Source organism: Schistocerca serialis, chromosome 4 (assembly GCF_023864345.2).
Source record: "Schistocerca serialis cubense isolate TAMUIC-IGC-003099 chromosome 4, iqSchSeri2.2, whole genome shotgun sequence".
NCBI lineage: Eukaryota > Metazoa > Arthropoda > Insecta > Orthoptera > Acrididae > Schistocerca > Schistocerca serialis.
Window position 1 is genome coordinate 231243166 of NC_064641.1, and position 22934 is coordinate 231266099.

Here is a 22934-nt window from a genome sequence, read left to right on the forward strand (position 1 = left end):
GAGATATTTGGTGAAAGTTTCTCCCAGAGTGTACAATGTTCAAGTAACTTAAGGAAATTCAACCAAGTAACACCCATCATCACCAATATTTTGACAGGCGCACACCCTGTCATTTTCAGGCTAAACTGCAGCAAGTAAGTGGTGTGTTAGGGACTTTAAAATCTTTTTGCAGAGCAGTCCCAGAAAGACACGCTCTCTCTCTCTGTCTCTCAGAAGTTATTGATTGTGAAAAATTAATAACTAACAAGTGAGGTAGCATTAACTCCCTCCCCTCCCCCCCTTTTTATTTTATTTTATTTTATTTTTTTTAACGAGAGAGAGAGAGAGAGAGAGAGAGAGAGAGAGAGAGAGAGAGAGCAGGATTCCATGCAGAATTCAAACAAAAACCTCATTCTGTATTTATAAGGTTGTTAATTTAGTTTAAACTGCTTCCTTAATAACACTATCCTAATAGCTGAAGGTGCATGCCAGAGTCTCCGTGTTATATTCCGTAGAATGACCAGTGCCAAAACAGAGTTCTGCAACAGCAGAGATGCAAGTTTTTATTTAAATTTTGCTTGGAATCCTACTTTCTCCCATGTCAAAAACAGAGTGATGGAGTTAATGCTACTTCGTGCACTGGTTATTGATTTCCACTATTGACACCTTCCAAAATCGGTCAACTTTGGTTGTGGGATGGTTCAGATGGTTGGTGTGTGTGTGTGTGTGTGTGTGTGTGTGTGTGTGTGTGTTTGTCTTTCTGGAATTGCTCTGCAAACTGAGGTTTTAAATTCCCTTGACAGACCTTACTGCTGCCTTGAAAATAATGGTGTGCACCTGTTGAAATATTGGCAGTTGTCAATGACATCGACTGGCAGCATTCCTGTAAGTTGCTTGAACACTTTTATTGTAATTCACAGCTTTGTGACAAAAATTCACCAATACAAGGATTGTGATAATATAAACTGAAATAATTTCATTGTTTCTTGTGTAAGCAGGGTGTTACACAATGATTTTTTTTAAAAAAAATTGGGAGAAGATAGAGGATGAAATTCTGAAGGTTTTGATATAAGGAACCGGTTGCTGGAAATATGGAATCTGTATCTGCAGTCTCCATTGGGCTATTTACATTCCATACACTACCTGCATGAGAAGCTCCCAGGTGAGATTCTCCTGCCTATTGTAAGAGGCGACTAAAAGGACTTTCACATGTTTCGGCCTGTAGGTTTTGACCTCCATTTTTCAAAATTTTCTCGAAGAGTTAGCCAATTGAGGAAGGGGGCCTTACATGGTGCATAGTGTCCATCATGTGCTGAGGCGTCTCACATCCTTCTTCGACGTGGATCTGCACTTCCACTCATTCTCCAGCTGATGGGTGAAGTCACCCTCCTGGGTGCGTTTTCCTACATCCTCTGTGCAGTATCGCTTTCTGCGCTGTCGACGATAATGGATTTCTTAGCTCGTTTGTGCCTGATATCCAGCACGGTAGCCAGCCCGTTGTGGTGGGGCTGCCATGTACCCTGTTGGTTGTAGCCCCCTGACCACACAGGGATTGCTCTGCTTATGCCTGTACTGTTAACTTCCCATGTATGCCAAGGAGTAGATGCCCGTCACCCTGGGGCATTGGGACTCCCGGCAATGTCATCCTGTCAGGTGGCCTTTGGTGCAGCTAGGTGGCACCCATGGGGAGGACCCTGGTCGGAGTGGGTGGCATCGGGGCGGATGACACACCATGAAGCGTAGTACGTCATCTCTTGCTGGTGGTCAAACACTAGCAGTCTCTAAGCTGTCAAGGTTTAACGTCAATGCTAAGAAATATGACCCCAAATCATCCCCCCTCCCCCCCCCCCTTCCTCCCTGGCCACACCGTGGGAAGAACACCAGGCTAAGGATGGCAGCGAAGCTTATTCGGCCTGGTACCTCGTATGTATGAGAGTTGATGGGGAATCTCTCTTGTCAATAAACTTCAGTTTTTTGTGGTGCATTTAGAAGGAAAGTTTGGGGAGGTGGAGGGCTTGTCCAAAATGCGGTCATTGTTGGTCTTGATCAAAACTGCATCCTCTGCCCAGTCACGGGCACTACTCGCCTGTGACAAGCTGGCGGATGTTTCTGTTTCCATCCCACCCCATAAGACCTTAAATATAGTCCAGGTTATCATATTTCACAGGGACCTTCTTTTGCAGTCTGGCAAAGAGCTGTGTGCCAGTTTAGAGCGGCGAGATGCCCATTTCATCTGACGCATCCACTGAGGTCTGAGATATAATCAGGTTGCCACTGGTGCCTTCATCTTGGCCTTCGAGGGTGACAATTACCCAAGAAGTTGAAGATGATGGTGTACTGTTGTGACGTAAAGCCATATACCCCTCCCCCGATATGGTGCATTAAGTTCTGGAAGTTTGGCCATATGTCTTCCCACTGTACTTCCAGCATCACCTGTCAGGATAGTGGACATCCCAATACTCCCTGTGCCCCACCTTCCATCTGTGTAAACTGCGGAGAGCACGATTCGCCTTGCTTGTCAGACTGCAGGATTCTCCAAAAAGAAAGAAAAGTAATGGAATACAAGACCCTGGACTGACTGACCTACACCGAGGCTAAGATAAAATATGGGAGGCTACATCCTGTGCATATGTTGTCAACCAATGCCGCCGCTATGACTACGGTTCTACCATCTTCCGTTCCACTGCGTACAGTTGGCTCTCAGAGCCGTCAGACTCCACCTTCCCCCGTGATGGTGGGGGGCACTTCCCTCCCTGTTGCTCCTGCACAACCTGCTTCAGGAGCAACATCCTTCCACCCCTTCAACCATCAGGGGGACATCAGTCCCCACTTCTCAGCCAGAGAAGCATAAGTCTTTTACAGCTCCTCTCGCCAGAATGGGATCCCTTGGGTCACTCCCTTTCCATGTTCCTACCAGTGGCAAAACTGACACTCACCAGTGGCTGATAACAACCACAGGTAGCTGGTCATAGGGCTTCACGGTCCTCCTCAGTCCCTGAGACTGAATCAGTGAAGCCCTCCCAGCTGGACAAACCTAAGGAGCAGCGAGAGAAACCTAAAACGAAAAAGATCCCCCAGAACCAGGGCACTGCGGTAGCACCCAGACCACCACTACCTACAATATCTGTGTCTGAGGATGAGGTGGAGATTCTGGCGTCTGCTGAGGACCTAGATCTCGCTGGGCCCTCAGACACAATGGATGTTGATCGCGCAGGTACTCGTCTGGTGGCAGCGGGTGACCCTGAGGCTTAGACTGTCTCATTGAGTGTTTCATGCCTTCCCAGTCTCACGATCACATAATCCTCCAGTGGAATTGCAGTGGTTTTTTCCACCACCTGGCTTGAGCTATGGCAACTGTTAAGCTTTACACCTGCTTTCTGTATTGCCCACCAGGAAACCTCATTCCGGGCGGAAAACGTGATCCCTCGTTCTCTAGGGTGCCACTGGCAAAACAATCCCTTGGTGGTTACCAGAAGTTGCTGAGGCAATTAAAGAGCTTTGGTGAACTCTACAGTAACATAAGTGGCACCCTTCCCTAGAGCACCTAATAGCCTTTAAGCGGCTCCGTACCCGCTTTTGCCTGCTTATAAAATGCCGGAAACAGGAGTGTTGGGAGAGGTACGTATCGACCATGGGGTGCCATATGTCACCTTCCCAAATCTGGATGAAGATCGGATGTGTTTTAGGGTACCAGACTCCAAAAGATGTCCCTGGTGTTAACATCAATAGCGTGCTCTCTACACAGAAGCAAACGTGATTTCTGAGCACTACCCCTCAGCCTTTTGCACCCTCAAATGGCAGTTGGAAAGGAAAGACCTCTTATTCACTACACACCACAGTGAACTGTATAATGCCCCATTTACAGAGTGGGAGCTCCTCATCACCCTTGCACATTACTCCGATACAGCTCCTGGGCCGGATTGGATCCAAAATCAGATGATTAAACATCTTGTGTCTGACTACAAGCGATTTCTCCTCAATTTCTCCTCAACTGGATCTGGTGCGATGACGTCTTTCCATCGTAATGGCGGGAGAGCAGCATCATTATGGTGCTGAAACCCGGTAAAAATCCGCTTGATGTGGATAGCTATCGGCCTGTCAGCCTCACAAACATTCTCCATAAGCTGCTGGAACGTATGGTGTGTCAGCGGTTGGGTTGTGACCCGGAGTCACGTGGCCTACTGGCTCCATGTTAGGGTGGCTTCCACCAGGGTCACTCTACCACTGATAATCTTGTCCCCCTTGAGTCTGCCATCTGAACTGCCTTTTTCAGATGCCGACATCTGGTTGCCATCTTTTTTGACTTACATAAAGCATATGACACAATCTGGCGACATCATATCCTTTGCCAGATTTTTATCCAAAACTTCCTGTTGTTCCGTACTTTCCGTGTCAAAGTTGGTGCCTCCCATAGTTCCCCCTGTATTCAGGAGAATGGCATTCTTCAGGGCTCCGTATTGAGTGTGTCTCTAATTTCAGTGGCTATTAACGGTCTAGCATCAGCTGTAGGGCCAGTGGTCTCGCCTCTGTATGCAGGTGACTTCTGCATTTTGTACTGCTCCTCTAGTACTGGTGTTGCTGAGTGGTGCCTACAGGGAGCTATTCAGAAGGCGCAGTCATGGGCTCTAGTCCACGGCTTCCAGTTTAATCATGTGTCATGCATATCTGTCGGTGTCGCTCCATTCGTCCAGAATCAGAAATTTACCTTAATGATGATCCACTCATTGTAGTGGAGACACTGATTCTTAGGACTGTAGTGTTGTAGAATAGTAAAGAGTTGGAAACGTGGAATATTGTCAAAGTTTCGTTGCCTATGCCGAGAGCCAGAGCCGGTCGGTTAGCCAAGAGGTAAGAGGATTGCGCATGTATCGGAATGTGTCGTCACGCAGGGGCAATGACCTGGTTACACACAACAGGCGAGAGAGAATTGCTTAGCACATGGGTTTGTGTTGGACGGAGACTTTCGTAGAGTGTAAGGCAGAGGTATAGTGTCAGCTGTACTGCATTTCACAACTTCTCGTAAGTGTACTGTAACAACACGTAACTCAGTTGCAAGAACACCTAAGGGGCAAGTACGACAGATGAATCAGCAGTATAAGTGGAACGAATGCGTTCATTACAGGACATTGCTCGTGCTTCCTTTAAATACGCCAGCTTTGATAGCAACAAAGCACTCGCAGTTAGACTTGCAGTTAGATGTGTACTGGGATGCTGCGTAGCGCTCAGCTCGCTGAACGACATGTTAATCTTTATTAAGGAGATGTTGCAGTAAGGGCAGCCCATCCAGCAGCAGACGTGAGGGAACAGTACCAGCTCTGGTCCTCTTTGCTGCCGCTGTCAATCATCAGCCCAGGATTAGAAGACATTGCGGCAGACTCGCTCGCCGCCAATGCTGACCACATCAGTGAGCTGTCGCCGAGATCGTGCGGGGCCTAGGCCCTGTGCATCCGCCGTTACAACCGGGTGAGCCGGCGACGCTGGGGGACTGCAGCCCATTCCGCCCGTCCACCGCGGTCGAGCCACCAGGAGGAGCAGGGAAGAAGACGGGGTGGGATAGAGTACACTCTGCACTACGAGAATGCCTCTCGTGCCGACAGCACCGGGACTCCAACCCGGAGCCTCCTACGCACAGTGGCCTGCTGTCCGCTGCCGAGCCGACCGGCCAGCTGGCGCCTCCAGCCACGCGTGGCCGAAGTCCGAAGTAAGGACATTCCTTCGCTACGTCACAGCACGTGGCGCTGCGCTAGCAAGACTGGTGTGGCGCGGAGCTGGTGTCATCGGTCCGAGTCAGCGAGGACTCGGGGAAGGTAGTTGATATCACCAAGTGCAGCCAGCCTGTGTTACGTGGGCCACGTTGTAATCGGCAGGAATAAAGGTGTTATGAATTAATAATGTTTATTTGGCGTTTCTGATGCGTTCACAGTCATTTCCTAGCATCCTGACAACTGGAGAGGTCACCGCTTGGCCTCCAGTCCATCGTAAGCGACCGGGACCACCTATAGATTTGGTGTCAGAAGTCCTCACGCCGCCTACGGATTTGGTGTTCAAACCGCCCACTACAGCATTGGCCTGCAGATCTGGTATCTGGAGTTGTCGACACCGCCACTGCAGGACTGACACTACAGAGTTGTGGTCAGAACTGTCGACTCTACGCAGCCTTGTGGTAAGTGCACGAGGCGATTTTTGTTAATAACTAAGGACGCACGTTCTTTGCTGGGAGTGCACTTTGTGAGACCTGCGGAAACAGCAGATTAATCTGAGTTTAAGGGAAACAGTTGGGAAACGTACTTGATACCAGTCAGATGTACTGTGTGTAATTTAACGGGGCGTGGGGAGCCATGCGCGAAGTTTGTACTAGTAGAATGTTCAGTTTGTAGACGGTTTGGTCACACAGCGCACAATTGTAGAGTGTGTCGCTGGGCAATAACAAGGCGGAAGGATTAATTTTGTTTAGTTGTGCATTGTGAGTCTTGTTTGTCTTCTTGTGTGTAGTGCTCAACTGTGACAAAGGAGTTGAGTAGCTAGTGTAGTTATTGTTCTGAGAAGTAAATTCAGTATAGAGTAAGTTGTCGGTAATTTGCACAAATCATGCCGGAAACAAGATCCGTTAGTACTGAAGTGAGTATAGCTGCTCTGACGGAGCAAGTCTCAAAATTGTTAGAAGAGAATGTGCAGCATAAGTTATGTCATGTAGAATTAATGACGCAAATGGAGACCTTGCGATCGGCACAAGAGTCGCAAACGGGTTCAAGTGAGTGCAAGTCAGTAGCAATGTCCAACCTTGCAATATATCCTTTAGTAGCTAACCTGATCATGCCTTTCTCGGGTAAAACAACAGAGGATGTCACAGCGTTCATTAACGATGTTTTGGCAACAGCTGCAATGAGCAATTGGTCGGACGTAACTACGTTACGTATGGCAAATTTGCGACTTGCAGGGGAAGCCAAGACGTTCGTGAGGTATCATGAGACGCTTAGTAAGGCGAGCACGTTTGAAGAATTGGCAGATTGGTTACGACAAAGATATCGTAAGCAGCGTAGTGCAAGATTTTTTAGGGAGAAGTTAGCTAATTTGACACAGAAGGTCAATGAGACAGTGGAGTCTTTTTCAGATAGGATACAGAAAATTAATTCGTAGACCTATGAATTATCGGGTAATCCTGATGCGGATAGTGTATTACTACGAGAGACAGAAAACAGAGCCCTTGATGTATTCCTCAGGGGAATTCCTGCAGAATTTTCTCGTAGGGTTAGGATGGAGAATCCTGGGGATTTAGCTGCAGCACTGCGTATTGCAATGCATCTGCAGGAAATAGACATTGCAACAAGGGTTCGCAATGATAAACGCATCTTTGCATCGTAGAGGAATTGTTACCGTTGTGGGAGGAAAGGTCACGTGAAGGCTCAATGCAGGCAGCCGCAGTGCTATGCTTCTAAATGCTACGGTCACAAGGCGAATGAGTGTCGTAGTAAGCAGAATGGTAACGGGAATAAACAGGAAAAAGTGTTAAATGGGAACGGGAGTGTTTCGTCCGTCGGAAGACATTCCCGGTAAGCAGAAGTATGGTGAAAACTAGTACAGAGACGGATTGTTGCTTGATGGGTGTTGTAAGGAATAACAGATGTAAGTTTTTGATTGATACAAGGGCACATGTATCTGCTGCTAGTCTAGACCTCGTGGGTAGGAGAAGACAAGGTACTCCAGGTATAGATTACGTGGAGTAGGGAATAAAGAGTTGCAATCATTGGGTACAACACAGCTCGTTTTTAAGATTGGAACTGTAGAGTTCGGAGAGCAAATGGAAGTGTTGGCAACTGTGAGACAAGGGTATTCTGTGATTCTCAGACTGGACTTCCTTGATAAACACCGTGCCAAAATTAGTCTTTCACAGCGTACAGTTGAACTTAGTGGAAACTTGTTTTCAATGGGTTCAACAGCTGTAAATGTTTCTACGTCGCGAAGTGCATCCGTTGTTAAGATGTCACCAATTGAACCGTGTACAAGGGCATTAAAGATGATTATGCATGTCAAAGTGCCTTCAGGTACAGGGCGGTTAGTTTGGTTGTCAGTATGTACCAATGTACCACAGCAGAGACTATGTGTGGTGGAGCCACTGCAGAGCAATGAAGCATTGGATGAAATGCATTGTTTTATTAGGAGGAGCGTTGCGCGTGTAGCGGATATAAATGGGGAACTGATGATTCTGGTCAGTGTAGATAATTTTGGGGCATATAAAGTGGATGTCCCGAAGGGTTTAGTGGTAGCAAGTTTGGAAATACTCGACGGTGAGGATATAGGTGAATCACAAGGTGTTTATAATGTCAAGCAAACCGTCAAGGCATCTGTACTACATGATAAGATTAGTCATTTGGAGAATGGTGATCGGAAAGCTATGGAAGCTTTGTTATTAGAGTATTTGATTTGTTTAATTCAGAAGGTCCATTACCAGCAACTCCTATTACACAGCACCGTATACCGACTGGCGATAGTCCGCTGGTCTATAGAAAACCATACAGGATAGCGAAACACCTACAACCACTTGTGGAAGAATTTATTAGTCAACAGCTAAGGGATGGTATTATAGAGAACAGTGAAAGTCCGTGGTCTGCCAACATAGAGGTAGTTCCTAAGAAGTCATTGGACGGTACTAAAAAGTATAGATTTTGTTGTGACTATCGTTTTTTGAATGCACGAACTGTAACAGATGCATATCCAATACCGAACATCACGGAAACATTGGATAACCTAGGTCAGTGTAAATATTTTTCGACACTATATCTAAGGAGTGGGTACCAGCAGATAGAAGTCAGTGCCGAGGATAGACCGAAGAAGGCCTTTACAACAAGCCTTGGTCACTTTCAGTATCGCAGAATGCCATTTGGGTTGAAAAACGCTCCTGCTACTTTCCAGCGTCTGTTAGATGGTGTGCTTCGGGGACTGAAACCGAAGATTGCTATGGTATACCTCGATGATATTGTTACTTTTTCGCGTAATATAGAAGAGCATGTGGAACGATTAAACGAAGTATCTATTAGGCTAAGAGCGGCAAATCTTACGCTTAATATCGAGAAATGTCAATTTGCTCAGGCGCAAGTGACTTATCTTGGGCATATTATCAGTCAGGATGGGGTAAGAACGGATCCTCGTCTAATGTCGGCTGTGTGTGGTTTTCCAGTACCACAGACCACTAAACAAGTTCAGCAATATGTTGGTTTATGTATTTACTACGGACGATATGTAAAGGGGTTCGCGGAAATTGCACATCCATTAACGAGATTGTTAAAGAAAGGTGTTAAGTTTGAATGGACAGCACAGAGTCAGGAGGCATTCGAGAAGCTCAAACAGATACTAACATCAGACCCAGTGTTGATACTTCCTGATTTCGAACAAGAGTTCATACTATCTTGTGATGCTAGTAATATTGCTGTAGGTTGTATTCTTTCTCAGAGGGTTAATGGACAGGAACATCTGGTGGTTTATGCTTCCAGGCAACTGAATAAGGCAGAGAAGAATTATTCAACTACAGAGAAAGAAATGTTAGCAGTGATTTTCGGTATCTCATATTTTCGCTGTTATTTATATGGGCGTAAGTTCAAGGTGATTACAGATCACGTAGCATTGAAGTGGTTGTTGGGGTTGAAAGATCCTTCGAGTCGTTTAACGAGATGGGCACTGAGACTAAGTGAATTTGACTACGAGGTAATTCACAAACCGGGGGTAAAACATATGAATGCAGATGCGCTTAGTAGAAAAGTGGCAGCTATACAAGTTGTGGGCATAAGTGAGAAGGAGTGGAAAAAGGCGCAAGCCACTGACAGAGAGTGTCAATTGTTCCGAACGCAACTGCAGTTTGAAATGCAGGGTGGGTTGCTTTGCAGGAAGACGAAGTGCGGACTATGCGTCGTAGTACCGGAGTCTCTCAGGGAAGAAGTGTTGAAACAAGCGCACGACCATGTATTGTCGGGTCATGGTGGTAAAAGAACGACTTATAGATGGGTAGCTGAAAGGTTAAGGTGGAAGACATGTCGCAATGATGTAGAGCAGTATGTGCAAAATTGTATACTGTGTGCGCAGAGAGCAGATGTAAGTCATCAGAAAATTCAGTTACAGATACTACCTGAAGCGGATTGTTCGTTCGCATTCTTAGGATTAGACGTAATCCAGGCATTTAACAAGACCCAAGCGGGTAATCGATACGTATTAATAATATTAGATCATTTTTCCCGATACCTGGTAATGGTAGCTGTTCCAGATCAGAAGGCAAGCAATGTTGCGCAAGCCTTAGTAAATAACTGGTTGCTGAAGTATGGTGTGCCTGATACTATAATTACAGATCAGGGTAGTTACTTTATGGCGGAGATGATGAAGCAGTTATGCTGTTTATTGAAAGTTAAGAAGCGGACGAGCCCATTTCATCCTCAGTCGAATGGACGAACAGAACAGGTTCATAGGACGTTAGTTAAGATGATTAGTCATTACGTAAATTCAGAATACATGGATTGGGACATGTATTTAAATCTGTTGACAAGCTCATATAACGTGAAAGTTCATACAGGAATGGGGCTCTCTCTGTATGAGGTAATTTATGGTCGGAAAATGTCATCACCATTTGATGTGCTCAAACCTCAGGTAGGTTCACAGGATGAGTCAGTGAAGAATTTCGCCAAGAAATTGAGAGAGATTTGGCAAAGGGTACGGTGTGCTAATACTAAAGCTCTGGAGAAACGAAGAGAGTATTGGGCAAAGAATGGGTAAACTGCCGCAATACAGACTTGGTCAATGGGTATTGTTGGCTTATCCGTATGTTCCGAAGGGTAAAACGAAGAAATTTTTGACGAAATATTCTGGACCATATCAGGTAAATGAAATAGTTTCTCCAGTGAATGAAAAGTTGCAGTTACCAACCAAGTCATCAGTAGTTCAGGTGAGTAGGATTAAGCCGTTTAAGGGCGCAGTGGATGCGTTACTGCAGATCCTTCCAGCAGTATCAAAGGGTGTGAGGGTACCGAAGCTAAAAGAACAGCAGAAGAACGCTCTTACGCACCTAGGTCTAGGGATAAGTAGATAAAGTGTCCTCGGGGAGGAACATGTCGTATTTATTGTTATTAGGTAAAGGGTATGTGTAGTTTTTACTTGTCATTTGTGTGCTTTAGACGTGGTAAGGAAGGGAGCGATTGACATGGCTTCCTTTTCCTTCAGGTGCCGTGCCAGGATGTGGCCCGGGAAACTTTTCGTCAGTCTGGTACTGCTACACTGTTGCAGAGGAGAGGTGGTGCAGGTGCAACCACTAGATAAGGGAATTTTGTTTGCAAGACAATTAGATGTGGTATTGACAAGCCGCAGGTGAACAATTGTGTTCACGTATAATATATGGGGAGTGAGGAATGATGTACGGACACTACAGGATAGGTTTACGGTGCTACAGGCAGCCACAGAGGAGGAGGGGTTGTTTCAAGACATACGGAACGAGTATCAGGAATTGAAGCTCTCATACGAAAAGCTGAGAAGGCAGCTGCAACAAGTAACGGAAGTGGTCCCGCAAACGCTCGTTTGCAGGAAATGAGGGTGGTCGGATGCAGGGGGAAAATTTCTGAAAACAGTGTTTGGAACCGCGGACGAGGAGGATATAAGGAGGTTAAATAGTACGGTGGGGGAGGTGAAGGAGTTGGCAGAGGAGACAGTCAAAAGTGGATTGGCACACGAGAGTTGACGTCACACCTGGAATGGTATGCAGCATATACCAGGAAAGTGTTGAATGGGGATATAGAGGCTATACAGGTTAGATTGAACCGAGTAGATGGGAAAATACAAGTAGCAGCTTTATTGAGGGCATTAGCAGACAGGGTGGATGATGAATGTGTCGAATTGGAAGCGTTATATGAAGCTGTGCATCACGCAGTGCATGGGCAATTGAGTGCCAATTTGTTAGGTCCAGATCAGATGCTGAAGGCGTTGCTGAAAGCGCAGAAATAATTCTCGGAAGGAGTGTGTCATGTCATGCCTCCGGCGAAACGGAATTTGCCGTTATTCTATCACATGTCTAAAGTGAGAGTGATTACGGATCAGGCGAGTATACACGTGGAAGTGCAAATACCAGTGATGGGTATCAATTCGCAGTACCAGTGTTATACAGTACACCTGTGTCCAGTTAGATGGGGTGCACTTGGGAAGTGGGTGCTGACCACATCAGTGAGCCATCGCTGAGATCGTGCGGGGCCTGGGCCCTGTGCGTCCGCTGTCACAACCGGGTGAGCCGGCGACGCTGGGGGACTGCAGCCCGTTCCGCCCGTCCACCGCAGATGAGCCACCAGGAGGAGCAGGGAAGAAGACGGGGTGGGATAGAGTTCACTCTGCACTACGAGAACGCTTCTCGTGCCGACAGCACTGGACTCCAACCCGGGGCCTCCTACGCGCAGCGGCCTGCTGTTCGCTGCCGAGCCGGCTGGCCAGCTGGCGCCACCAGCCACGCGCGCCCGTAGTACGAAGTAAGGACATTCCTTTGCTACGTCACAGCACATGGTGCTGCGCTAGCAAGACTGGTGTGGCCCGGAGCTGGTGTCATCGCTACGAGTCAGCGAGGACTCTGGGAAGGTCGTTGATATCACCAAGTGCAGCCAGCCTCTGTTACGCGAGCCACATTGTACTCGGCAGGAATAAAGGTGTTATGAATTAATAATGTTTCTTTGGCGTTTCTGACGCGTCCACAGTCATTTCCTAGCATCCTGACAACTGTAGAGGTCACCACTCGGCTTCCAGTCCACCGTAGGCGCCTACAGGACAGATTTTCGATACCTGATTGACATGGCGACCTCACCTTCGTCGGCTTAAGTGGAAGTGCTGGCAGCAACCCAATGCCCTTTACTGCCTGAGCTACACCAACCGGGGTGCAGATCGCTCTATGCTGCTGCTGCTGCTCTACAGAGCCCTTGTTCAATCCTGCCTTGACTATGAGAGTCTGGTTTACGGTTCGGCGGCACCCCCAGCATTGCATTTACTGGACCCAGTGTACCACTGTGGCGCTCACCTAGTGACGGGAGCTTTTAGAACGAGTCCGGTGACCAGTGTCCTGGTGGAGGCTGGAATCCCTCCATTGAAAGTTAGGCAAGCACAACTATTCGCCAGTTACGTTGCACACATTCGTAGTTCTCCTGTGCATCCAAATTACCGTCTGCTTTTCCCAACCATGGCGGTTCATCTCCCGCTTCGGCGGCCCAAATCAGAAATTGCGGTTAGAGTCCGGTCCCTTCTGTCTGAACTGGAGTCCTTCCTGTTACCACCTCTCCTCGAGGTCAATTCATGTACACCTCCACGGTGTACACCTGGGCCGCAGATTCTTCTAGATCTTTTACATGGCCCTAAGGACTCGATTCTCGGCATGTACCAGGGCCATGAAGTGGTTTACACCAATGGCTCGATGGCTGATGGTCATGTAGGTTTTGCGTATATTCATGGAGGACATATTGAACAGCACTCCTTGCCAGATGGCTGCAGTATTTTCACTGCAGAGCTGGTGGCCACATCTTGTGCTCTTGAGCACATCTGCTCATACCCTGGCGAGCCATTTCTCCTGTGTACTGACTCATTGAGTAGCTTACAAGCTATTGACCAGTGCTACCCTCGCCATCCTTTTGTAGTGTCCATTCAGGAGTCTAATTATGCACTGGAATGGTCCCATTGTTCAGTGGTGTTTGTGTGGATCCGAGGACACGTTGGGATCCCAGGCAACAAACTTACCGACAGACTGACCAAACAGGCTACGCGGAAACTGCTTCTGGAGTTGGGCATCTCCGAAACTGACTTGCGTTCTGTCTTACACCGCAGGGTTTTTTGGCTTTGGGAAACAGAATGGCATAACAGTACACACAACAAACTGCTTATCATTAAGGAGACTACGAATGTGTGGAAGTCATGCTGGCTCTGCATTGGCCATAAATGGCTAATGCATGGTTATCTCTTCTGTCGCGAGGCTCGCAAATGGTCGTCCATCTCTTGCTGGACTGCCCACTTTTAGCTGCTCTGCAGTGGACTTTTAACTTTCCCAGTATCCTACCTTCGGTGTTTGGTGACAATGCCTTAACAGCAGCTTCAGTTTTATGTTTTATTTGTGAGGGTAGGTTTTATCATGTGATCTAAGTTTTAGCATTTGTCATTTGTCCCTCTGTCCTCCACCCTATTGCTTTTAGGGAGGAGGTTTTAATGTGTTGCAGAGTGGCTGGCTTCTCCTTTTTATTCTCATGATCTGCCAGCCATCTGCCCTCGTTTTGATCTCTTCTACATGTTTCTTGCGCCTCTCTCTGGTTTTCTTGTCCAATTTTGTCCATTTTGGTTTTTTTTGCCCTTCTGTTATTCTTGTGGTTTTCTCCTTTCTTCCATCTACGTTTTGTATGTCTCGTTTATTTTACTCCCACCCTTGTGGAATTATTTTAATAGAAATGAGGGCTGATGGCCTTTCAGTTTGATCCCTTGCCCCCCTCTTTTTAAACAAACAAACCAACCAACCCAGGTGAGATTCTCGATGAACATTTGGACTGAAATTTTTGGAGATCACCTTACTGGACCACGCATTGTACCACATCATTGTAATAGTGCACGATTTTTGGAGTTTCTGGGCAATGCCTTGGCTGAACTTTTGGAAGACATTTCCTGACAACAGTGCATTAGTGTGCTGCTTCAGAATGATGATGCTCCAGTGCACATTGGTTGTTGGGCCAGGGCATATCTCTTGGACAACTTTAGCCGGAGAGTAATTGTAAGGGGGTTCCCAATCTGTTGGACCGTGTGCTCCCCACTGGCCACTCTTGACTTTTTCTTCTGTGGTTATAAAAAATCTTCTGTGTACTCAGTGCCAATACGAGCATTACCAGAGTTTGAGTGGATCCTTACAGTGTTTGATACCACAAGAGTGGAGTGTGGAACCTTAGTCAGGCAAAACATGGTTCCTCATTGCACTTCATGGTACAAGGTTGATGGTCATCACATTGAACTTTTACTCAACAGTAGCGAAGCCAGATTCCATTTACAATTTGAGTGAGTGCAGGCACTTCCTGCAGAGGAACGACCAACATTAAAAATTAAAATTGCAGAGCAGCCTAATGTCACATGTAACTTTTCCTTTATTGAAGTGTTTCACTCGAGCAATGCAATAAAGAATAAGTTGCATGTGGCATGTGGTTGCTATGCAGTTTTAAATTTGGTTTACAATATTTGATTGGCTCTACTGTCAAATATTTTCCAAACTACAGTATTCTTGTGTTTCATTCAGCCTACTGAATATTTAGAAAGTGCATCTTTCTGTAAAAACTTTCACATTTGCAGCTATAGGTTTCTTATATCAAAACATTCAAAATTTAATCCTCTACAGTCCCTTAACTTTTTAAGTTGTGCTGTTACACCCTGTGTATATGTATTAAAAATGTGCATTAAGTTCTTGTGTCCTAAATAATACTGTAAGTAAAAAATATTTTCGCTGAAAAGTATATTGCAGTTATACGTCCAATAAGAAGCTACAAGACATGGGGCACCTTGTGCTAGAGTAGTATATGGGGAGGGAAATTCTCCTGGCATTGTCACTCAGAAAATGGCTGAAGCTCTGCTACCTCCATATATACAGAAAGTTACCGGTCAAATGGTAGACTGGCAATGGCAAGGAAAGCGTTTCTGAAGAAGAGAAATTTGTTAACATCAAGTATAGATTTAAGTGTCAGGAAGTCATTTCTGAAAGTATTTGTATGCAGTCTAGCCATGTATGGAAGTGAAACATGGACGATAAATAGTTTGGACAAGAAGAGAATAGAAGCTTTTGAAATGTGGTGCTACAGAAGAATGCTGAAGATTAGATGGGTAGATCACATAACTAATGTGGAAGTGTTGAATAGGATTGGGGAGAAGAGAAGTTTGTGGCACAACTTGACTAGAAGAAGGGATCGGTTGGTAGGACATGTTCTGAGGCATCAAGGGATCACCAGTTTAGTATTGGAGGGCAGCGTGGAGGGTAAAAGTTGTAGAGGGAGACCAAGAGATGAATATACTATGCAGATTCAGAAGGTTGTAGGTTGGAGTGGGTGCTTTGAAATGAAGCTTGCACAGTATAGAGTAGCATGGAGAGCTGCATCAAACCAGTCTCAGGACTGAAGACCACAACAACAACGACAACCGGTCAAATTGGTCGTTTAGCTGCTACTCACCTTATGTGTCTGAATCAGTGAACTCCAAGTTAATACATTTTTAAAAAAGTACTCGTATTCTTATCTAAATACTACTGATGTATTGATGTTAAGGAAAGGATAGTTGCTGCTCATCATATAGCGGAGATGGTGAATCGCAGATAGGTACAACAAAAGGATTTTCGGAATCTGGGCAACAAGGCCTTTGTCAGAAATGGACAACATACACACCCACACTCATGGATATGCAATTTGCACACACACACACACACACACACACACACAACTGCAGTCACTGAGAGTGGCTTCAGTGGCCAGAGGTAGCAGTCGTGTGTGTGTGTGTGTGTGTGTGTGTGTGTGTGTGTGTGTGTGTGTGTTGCATTTGTTTGAGTGGGTGTGTATGTTGTCTATTTCCGACGAAGGCCTTGCTGGCCGAAAGCTCACTTCCTGATGTCTTTTTGTTGTAACTATCTACAACTCAGCATATCTACTATATGGCGGGTAGTAGCTGTCCTTTTCATTATTGCACTCCATCCTGGATTTTCCACTACTATGTTAAGGTACTTGACTCCCATAGACATAGTTAATGTTTGTTGTTACAAATTCCGTGGTTCAGACAATATGGCATGTATTTTACAGTTGAAATTCAATTGTGTAGTTTTTTAGTTCATAATTTTTTATATGATAATAGTACATGTTGTAATAAGATATTGATTACATACGTAGGTTTGACAGACTGTGGAAACAACACATCGCTATGTGTGATATGGTGTAGGAAACCTATTGGCATTCAAAATGTCTTCCAGTCATCCCAGAATGGATACATACAGTTCCTGTATGGTTTCAAGGGAATCTTATATGTTCTTCCTGCAAAATAGTGACAAGTTCAGGTAATCATGGTGGAGGTGGATAGCAATAGTGCACCATTCTCTCCAAAGTAGAACACAAAGTAATCATGGTGGAGGTGGATAGCAATAGTGCACCATTCTCTCCAAAGTAGAACACAAAGTCTCAAAGATGTGGCACTTGTTGAGGCCAGGGGAGATAAGACAATTGATCTTCATGCTCACAAAAACAATCTGGACAATACAAGCTTTGTGAGCAGGGGACTTGTTGTCTTGGAACGCAGCATCACCTCCATTGTGGAACAAGCATTGCACCATGAGATGGACCTGATCAGCCAAGGAGGTCACGTAATCCTTGGCTGTAATGCATCCTTGCATGGAACACTTGGAAACCATGATATGGCTGTCCAAATCATCAATGAATCCTCACCCAGTTTCACTCTTAGGATGTAAACTTTGCCAGATGTTGCAAACTGTGAAACAAGACTTGCCCAACCAAATGAAGTTCTTCCATCATTCAGTAGTCAGTATCTGCACCATGGATTGTGGTTCTGGAATTCCAGCTCCCTCTGCAGTTACCTGCTTTATGGAATTCCCTTTGTGGTGTTTTCGTCCTAACAGGGTTCGTGAGTGTGATATCCAGTTCTGCAGTGACTTCTGCAGCTGTCAGTCGTCTTCAATGCCATCTGTCATGGTGGCTCAACACATATTTTCATCCACATTGTGACTTAGCGGATGATGTTTTTTTACTTTCCCTGTGCAGTGCAAAATTTCTATAAATTGCCTCTTAAAACACCAAACATGTCGGCTCCTTTGGTTATGGAAGCACCTACCATATGAGCACCAACAATTTGCCCACATTTGAATTCACTTAGCTGTGACATAATGCACTCTTGACAACATGGAACACTGAAAATAGCAACATATTGAGGACAGTGCTTTAGTTTTCAGCTGACCTTTGTTATTCTTTCTAGTGAAATTTTTCAGTAAAATTTTCATTCAGTGTTTTAACTATGTTGAGTGTTCCCGTGGCTGCTTGAATTTTTGGTTTTAGCTACTAATTTTGTGAAGTTTTGTTGGTATTGGTATTATTTGTGGTTAGGTAACATTAGTAATTGCTTTCTTAGTAGAAAGAGAATTTTGAGACCACTATTGTTAGTTCTATAAATAGTTCTACTGGTGTAACTGAACTTAAGTAACGTAGAAGTATAGTTTTTTTCAGTAACTGTCAAATTTTACCATGAGTGAGAAGTGTGGGCTTTGTGAGTAGTGGGTTTCAGTATGGGATTTGTTCAAAGTATTTTAATTGGGGGGGGGGGGGGGGATGCAGTGGGGAAGCCAATGGGCATTCTCTTGAGATCCTCTCCTGGGAATGCAGACTCTGTAGTAGAAACAAGTTGATAGAGGAGCAGGAGCGTAAGATCTGTGCCCTTCAGATGTAGTTACAACATGCGAAGGAGGAACTCGATAGGTTGCGGAGGGTGAAGGGTGCTTGGGAATGAAAACTGGCAGTTGGCAAGAAGGCTGCTAGGAGGAGGAGCTATTCAGACAGTTATACTTTGCGTGTATGCAATAGATTTGACCAACTGTCAGAGTTGAATGGAGAGCAGCCTCTTGTAGCTGCAGGGGTAGGGAACATGCATCAGTCCTCAGCAGTTAGGAGGCCTAGATCAGTTGCAAAGTCTAACAGAAAGAAGAAGGTTCTGCTGCTAGCTAGTTCGCACGGTAGAGGTGTGGGCCAGCAGTTGCAGGAAGTGTTGGGGAGTGAGTACCAAGTCACCAGCATTGTGAAGCCTAGTGCAGGGTTGGTTGAGGTGACTGGCAGCATAGGGGAGGTGTGTAGGAATTTTGTGAAGGAAGATCAGGTAGTGATAGTGGATGGAGGAGGGAACAGTCTTGATAGGGATGGGGAATATGATGTAGGTGGTGACCTGGTAAAGATAGCTACTCAAACTGGTGGCACTAATGTGTATTTCGTGCAATTGTTTGAGCATCATGATCAGCCTCATCTTAATCTGCTGTTAGGCGCGTTAGCATTGGGCTGTAGAAGGCACTGATGGCAGAGGGCATGGGTCACATTTTAGTGGTGCCAGTTGTCTAAGTAGATCGGGTTTCACTAGGCATGGTCTGCACCTCAATAGGTATGGGAAGGGGAGGCTAGCAAAGCTTATAGATGACAGTGTAGTGGGTGGTGGTGGTGGTGGGATCACTTACGGAAAAATTCCTGTAGTAGTTGGTGTTAAAGCTGCACCTTTTTTTAGATTGAAGTCAACTGACAGGTATACCTGCTTAAAGTAAGTTCCACTAACTTAGGGCTCACCTTCAGAGGATGTCATGTTCCCAAGTAGAGAAGAAATTAGCATATTTCATCAAAATATTAAGAGGTATTAGACATAAAGTTAGTGAACTGCTTATAGATGTTGAGTCTGAAATTATTGGTATACTGGAGCATAACAAATAATTTGACAATTCAGAGGCTTCCTTTACCAGGATATGGATTAGCCGGCTGTTTTTTAGGGAGTTCCTTGCAGGGTGGGGGAATGGCCATATACATAAAAAACAGTATTCCATTTGAGTTCATAGACTTATCTTGGCACTGCACTGAATAGATATTTGAATGTTGTGCAGGGGCAGTTGAATTTAATGAAACTGAACTTCTGATTGTTGTTGTTTATAGGTCCCGTAACTCTGACCCCGGAACATTTCTGCTCAAACTAGAGAGGTTCTTGATTCATTTTTAGTTCTCCTAAATTCATATGATGTGATGCAGATTGTTTTTTCCAACTAGGGTGCAGGGGAACAGTAGCACAGCCATAGACAATATTTTTATCCATTCTTCATTACTAGATGGGCATCTGTTAGTAAGAGGGTGAATGGCCTTTCAGATCATGACGCACAAATTTTAACACTAAAAGGCTTTTGTACTGAAACTAACTATGTAGAAAAGTTAATCCAACAGCAATAAAGAGTTTTTAAGCCTCATCAAGGAACAAGAGTGACATGATGTTTATAGTGCCGATAACATAGATGCCAAATGTAATGCTTTTCTTAACGCATTTATCATGCTCTTTGAGAGATGCTTTCCATTAGAATGTTCTAAACAGGATACTAGCAGTAAAGGGCAGACTGAGTGGCTGACTAGTGGAATAAAGGATATCGTGTAGAACAAAGTGGGATTTACATAAAAATGTTAGAAGTAGTCACAGTCAAGCTACAGTAGCCCATTACAAACAGTATTGTAAGGTGCTTAAAAATATTATTATGAAGGCAAAGAGTATGTGGTATGCAAATAGAAAAGCTAATTCACAGGATAAAATTAAAACCATGGAAGTGCCTGGTCAGCAGCACAAGGTTGATGATATAAAGTCAGTTCCTAGTAAAAATATTTCTTTTACTGATAAATCATGTATATGTACAATATTTAACAATCATTTTCTGAGCTTTGCTGGTGAATTAAATAAAAATCTAATTTCTGTAGGGAATCTATAACTCTCTTGGCAAATGCCTTTCCGAGATACAGACAAGGGGGAGATTGAGTCAATAATTATATCACTGAAGACTAAGAACTCTTATGTATACGATAGAGTGCCTAGCAGAATATTAAAGTACTGTGCTACACATGTTAACCCTATATTTAGCCATATTTTTAATTATTTATTTAGGAATGGTCAGTTTCCTGAATGATTACTCAGTAGTAATGTCGCTTTATAAAAAGGGAGGAAGGGATAATGTAGACAATTTTAGACCTATTTCTATGCCATGAGTGTTTGCTAAAGTTATTGAAAAGGCTGTGTGTGTAAGGATAATTGATAATTTTATATCACATAATTTGCTATCGAATGCACAGTTCGGCTTTAGAAGTCGTTTAACAACAGAAAATGCTATAATCTCTTTTCTCTGTGAGGTTCTGGGTGGATTAAACAAAAGGTTTCGAATGCTAGGCATTTTTTTTATTTATTTAACTTGATTGTGTTGATCACAAAATATTGCTCTAAAAGTTAGACCATTACAGAATACAGGAAGTGGCTCACATTTGGTTCACCTCTTACTTTAGCAATAGACAGCAAAAGGTCATTATTAACAATGTTGAGAATCGCTATGATGTGGGGTCTGAGTAGGGTACAGTCAAATGAGGGGTGCGCAAGGGATCAGTGTTGTGGCCACTCTTGTTCCTTATTTATATAAATGATGTGCCCTCTGGAATTACGGGTAACTCTAAAATATTTCTGTTTGCTGATGATGACACTAGTGTAGTAGTAAAGGATGTTGTGTCCATCATTGGTCGGTTTCAAATAGTGCAGTTCATGACATAAGTTCATGGCTTGTAGAAAATAAACTAATGCTAAATCACAATAAGTGTCAATTTTTGCAGTTTGTAACACACAATTCAACAAAACCTGGCATTTTAATTTCACAGAATGGACATATGATTAGCGAAAATGAACAGTTTAAATTTCTAGATGTTCAGATATATAGTAAACTGTTGTGGAAAGCCCACGTTCAGGATCTTGTTCAAAGACTTAATGCTGCCATTTTTACTATTCGAATGGTATCTGAAGTGAGTGATCGTTTGACACGTAAATTAGGCTACTTTGCATATTTTCATTCACTTATGTTGCATGGTATTATATTTTGGGGTAACTCTTCCCATTCTAAAAGAATATTTTTGCCTCATTAATGGGCAGTTTGGGCAGTAAGTTTCCAATTTTTGTCCAACTCTTGTAAATAGTTATTGAGGAAAGGGGACCAGATCCAACTGAAATTTGCCTGAATGCAATGGGAATTGTACAGCCAACCAGTTGCACACCAAAAGTTTATTCAAACCTTTACCTACATTTTGACAGATATAAATATGTGTTTCTCAGAAGAAGTAATGACACATTACATATTTCATGAAAAGAGAAGTGAAGCCATAAGGGCTAGGGAACAGTAAAATGATTCAAGTAAGTGCTTATGACATAGCCATAAGGCTTACTTAACAGAAAAATTGTCCATTTAAAATCTGTCAGATGTGCATCACACATACAGACAGATAACTCAGCATTTGTGAGCAGCAATGATTGCATTCCTGTCACACTTTTCTGTATGTATGAGGAGGCTAATCTTGGGAATTGCTCTAGGTATTTTGATACTGTTTTCACAAATAGACAGACTAATTCATGAAAGTGGTTTGTACGCATAATTTATCATCGCCACAGCAGAAGAGTTACCTGGCTGTAGATACTTACAAGGTGAACTCACCATAGGTAGCTGCCTGATACTGTTGGAACTTTCTTGGTGAAAGAAGGATGAAAATAAAGGGACAGTTACTTCTGATTAGGTGCCAACACTCAGTAGTTTTTGAGAAAATATCTGTCAGACTTTCATCATCTGCTCGTGCATTGTAAAAGCAATAGAGTTGGTAGTGCAGTGGTTAAGAGAGCATAACTTTGAAATTTCGGCCCCCTTGCTCAGATCCCATCTTATATTTTGTTTTTCTTTTGTCGTGGAGGTAACTCATGTCTATATTTTTTGTGACATAGTAAAATACAATGGAATTACTGACAAATGAAATTACCATTTTAAATCTTATTACAAGTAGATTGTACCATCACAAATCGTACACAGTTAAAAGTAATTGAAAATCAAAAACATACAAGTTCTAGTATTTCAATTTTTGCTTTGTATTTTACTTTCATGCTTCAAGAAAACCAGAGCATTCAGAAAGAAAACTGAAAGCATACAAATTTGGAGCTCTGCGTGCAAAGTGGTAAACATCATTAGGAAAACAACTTTGCGATCTGGTGATAATGTCATGGAAAACAACACAAATGGAAACATTTCCTCGAAAGCTGGGGCATGCAGTTGATTATGGAACAAGGTGTGTTTTAACTGTATTGCTTGTATATGTGAAATCCCTTAACTGTCCGATGATACTAGGGCGCTTCTGTAATTGATGAAAGTAATT

General features: G+C 44.1%; 1 protein-coding gene and 1 long non-coding RNA gene across 4 annotated transcripts in view; both read left to right on the forward strand.

The window, feature by feature from the left end:
- LOC126473491 (protein cbp-1-like) overlaps nt 1-22934 on the forward strand; it is a 48969-nt gene that overhangs the window by 15027 nt on the left and 11008 nt on the right. For 2 of the 3 annotated variants that reach the window (XR_007586473.1, XR_007586474.1), the window contains one exon: nt 22674-22847. The exons of the other annotated variant lie outside the window; for it this stretch is intronic. The gene's annotated coding sequence lies outside the window, so the exon portion shown is untranslated. The remainder of the gene's footprint in view (nt 1-22673; nt 22848-22934) is intronic. 3 annotated transcript variants of the gene reach the window in all.
- On the forward strand, nt 1929-12655 carry LOC126473492 (uncharacterized). The gene is made up of 2 exons (XR_007586475.1): nt 1929-6142; nt 11179-12655. It is a non-coding gene; the product is annotated as an uncharacterized LOC126473492 (long non-coding RNA).